This window comes from Chamaea fasciata, unplaced genomic scaffold, assembly GCF_029207755.1.
Source record: "Chamaea fasciata isolate MVZ Bird 193981 ecotype frontalis unplaced genomic scaffold, bChaFas1.0.hap1 SCAF_4, whole genome shotgun sequence".
NCBI classification, from domain to species: Eukaryota; Metazoa; Chordata; class Aves; order Passeriformes; family Sylviidae; genus Chamaea; species Chamaea fasciata.
Window position 1 is genome coordinate 858,592 of NW_027094089.1, and position 3,855 is coordinate 862,446.

The following is a 3,855-nucleotide window of genomic DNA, read 5'->3' on the forward strand; positions in this document are numbered from 1 at the left end:
AGTGTGAGCACGGCGATGCTCATGTGAAGATCCGGCCGCGTCGCTCCTGGGGGAGCGGCTCAAGGCGGCAGAGGAGAGAACAGCTTAGCATTTACCGACAGCTCCTGCGTTCCGCGGATGTAATTTGGAGAGACAAAGCGCCTGCTGTGGGAACAGACCCCTTTTGCCCGGCGCAGAGATGACAAACAGGTCTGCCCACGTCTGGCTTTTAACGAGCCCGGCTCAGCGAAATGTCAGTCGGCGCCTCCCGAGACACGGGAGTCACAACCGGAGGAAGACACCAAAGCTCCTGCTGCTCGGCTCCTCCGGTGCAATATCTCAGTGTGCTGCTCAGCATCTCGCAGGCTGACATTTCCGCCGCCGCGGCCTTTGGCTCCCCGTTTGTTTATCCGCGGGAGGCTGAGGGACGGCACAGCCTGTTTGAGGATTAAGGGGTGACACACAGACTGCCTCCCAGCTCTCTGCAGACACCCCTGCCTGTCAGCCACGTCTGTGTCCCCACACAGGCCTCTCCCTCTGCCAGGGGGACGGGGCAGCTCCCCCAGGCTCCGGTGGCGCTCAGAAGGTGCAGGGGCGCAGCTCTGGAAGCAGACGGCGGGATGGATGTCTGGCACGGGCCGCGCAGTGTGAGCCCCTGCCTGGCTGCTAGTTTTTGGCAGAAGAGCTGATCTCTCTGCATCCTTTTGTAGGAAGGGAACGCTGAGGTGTCTGGGCTGTTGGGACACAGAGCCGCTCAGCAGGCTGAGGTAGTGGCAGGGGCACTCCCATGTGCAGCCTTGTTCCGCTGCGGCGACAGACTTTCGAGCCCTTAATGAATAAACACCGTACACCATCCTCTCTGGAGGGAGAGGATTTTCCTCCTCTTTCCTTTCACAGATGACACTTCCTTGGGATTATTCGAGGATAATCTGGAGGCTCCTCCAGTTTGCATTTAACTGTTTCCAGGAGGGTTCTCTCTGGTTTATGGACCTCACTGAGGACAGTGTGCCTAGAGTGGACGGACAGCAGTACAAGCGTCCCTCCTGCCTCGCCCGGCCTTCCTCACACCCAGCTGTGCCCAAGGATTGAGTCTGGAGCCTGAGGAGACGTTCTCAGGTGAGGCTCTGCTGTTCCTCTGCTTTGGGGACTGAGGATTGCTGGCTGGTAGGATGCCAATGCTGCACATCCGCCCACATCCAGCTCCTGTAAAAATGTGGGCTACTCGCTCAGGGATGGAATAACTCAAGTATCAACAACCTCCAGCAAGCTGGGAAAGCAGATGGCTCGTGTGAGGACGGCTCGGATCCTCTGTGCATCTCATTCGAGGTCTGCTGACCTCCTGGTGGTTTTATCCCTACAACAGCACAGAGAAGTTCTCCTCATGCAGGAATTCTCCTCTCCTCGGGTGAAGGAGGGTGAGAAAATGTGGCTGAGCTTTGTGATGAGAAGGAAAGATGGAACTGTGGGGTTGGACGCAAACCTTTCCCAGCCTGGAGTCCTGATCCAGGTGCTCAGCACAGGAGACACGTGTGTTTATGTGCACACACACGCACACACACAGAGGGAAGTTCTGCTGTGCCTGGCTGAGTCCAGGTCACGCACACAGCAAGCCTTCTTTCACCTTTCCCCTCCTCAGCTGTGGGGTGTTTTAGGGAAGGACTTACCTGCATGACTGCTGGCTTCCCAGCGTCCGGCTGCTCGTGGGCACAGGGATTTGCAGAACACGGGAAGGACGCTTCGGGCTGGAAGTATTTCCTTCCCTTTCTGCATGTCTCTGCTCGCTGGGGAAGTGTCACTGCTTCTGGATCCTCACGTGGGGAGCCGCTGGGACAACGGTTCAGTTTCTGGGAAATGTTTTTGAACGTGTGTTGAACGGTCTTTTAAATCTTCACTTCGGGACTTCGCAGCACCGAACCTGCGTGACGGGAGACTCCACTGAACGCCCCTGCTGGCACTGCAGCCCGCAACAGTGGCCAGCGGGGTTTAGGGACAGACAGCACACACATTTCAGAGGCAGCATTTCGTCGTTAAATTGCCATCCTGTCACCCGTTTCAGTGTCACCCGTGTGACACTAACCCAGGCCGTCGCCCCGAGAGTGGCGCAGAGCACACAGAGACAGAGGGCGCTGCCTGCTCCATCCCCAGCCCTGCTCACACCCAGAGGGTTGCTGATCCTGGCCTGAAGCTCCCCTTGCCACGGGACCTGGCCAGGTTCAGGCTGTCCCACTGACCCCCCACTTCCCTCCTTGAAATTCCTGGTGGACTAACAGAAATGTCCCAGGAGTCCAAAATCCCTGGTAGACACAAACGCTTCGTGCAGCGTTGACATACACAGGAATTAACCCTGTTTTTCAAAACAGCCCGTGGCATCAAAGATGCCCTTGGGTATACTCCCTCCAAAGCTTCATAAAAATTTGTACAAACTTCCTAAAACAACCAATTCGCACTGCATCATTTGTGAAAGCAACCATCCAGGCATCATTTTTGTTACGCTTTATTCCACCGCAACCCAAGATCGGGCAGAGTAGCGCCCTGTGTGAAAAGGCTGTGTTTTCTAAGGCAGAATATTTTTATTTTAATAAATAAAAACCCTACCCTGAATTTAGCAATATGGTTGTTATAAACCAGCTCCCCCAGCGCCCAGATGGCAGTCCGAAACACCAGGGTGAGCACAGCTTCAGAAAGCGGAGATGCACTTTGAGAGGACTCCATTCACCCGAGCACCGCCCTGCTTCAAAATCAAACCCTGCCTTTCAAAATGCCAAAGGCAACAGTTCACAGGCAAACACCATATGGTGTGTTTGTCCTCTTCAATTCCTCTTGGAACCAGCTGAAAAAGAAAGAACATTTCCGGGCTGAAACGCCCGCATGCCACACCGTACCGTGTTCTCTCTGCAAGGCTCTCAGAAACTGTGGACGGTGGAATGAAACTGCTCAGAGGGACAGAATTGATCATTTGCAGTCCAGCCTCCAGAAAGTCCACTTGCAAAATCCACTGACACTACGCTGTGGTTTTACTCTGGGTGGGATTCGCACAGGAAAAAACTTCCCAGGGTGTCCCCAAAGCCCCTTTCAAAGGGCAGCTGCAGTCAGTATTTTTGTTGCTGTAATGGTAAAGCTCTGAAGGTCTGGTTAGCGCGGCTCTGCGATGGCGTGACAGCTGCTGGGTGAGTCCCAGCACGATTAAAAATAAGCCGCAGTGAAAATGGTCACGTATTTGTGACTGAGGAGGAACAATCACTGGGGCAGCAACAGAGCCCTTGGAGGCATCTTTTTGACATTTAAAGGGGTTTTTAAATCACCTTCCTGATGGATTCCCAGGCCCCCACCTGTGGCCTCACCTTGCAAGGAGCCACAAGGAAAGCTCCCGCAGTTTCAGGGAGGGTTTTTTCTGCTCCCTCTGCTGTTCTTTAAATAAAACCCAGCACAGCTGGGGCCCACGTCTCCGAATCCAGGGTGTGCACCCATCCCACACACAAAGTGTCACTGGCAACAGCAGTGCTCCTGTGTCTCTTTCAAAGTTACTGAGACAGCTGGTGGGCGATCTCGCGCTGAAACGATTCTTCAAACTGCGTGAAATGCAGACGATGACAAAGCCTAAACTCCCTCCCTGCCACCCTGAGCGCTCAGACAGCCTGAACCTGCCAAAGAGAAGCCGGGCGGAGAGCAGCCCTACACCAAGTCACCCCAGAATGCAAAAATCCACGTGATGCAGGTCTTCATGGTTCTCTCTTAAAGGTCTTCTCCAACCTAAACGAATTCTGTGATTTGCAAAAGAAACCTGGACACCAACACCGGAGTAAGCACTTCACAACGAAAACAACAATAATTTATAAAATAATTACACACTGCCACGCAAGGAAGGCTCAGGCCTTA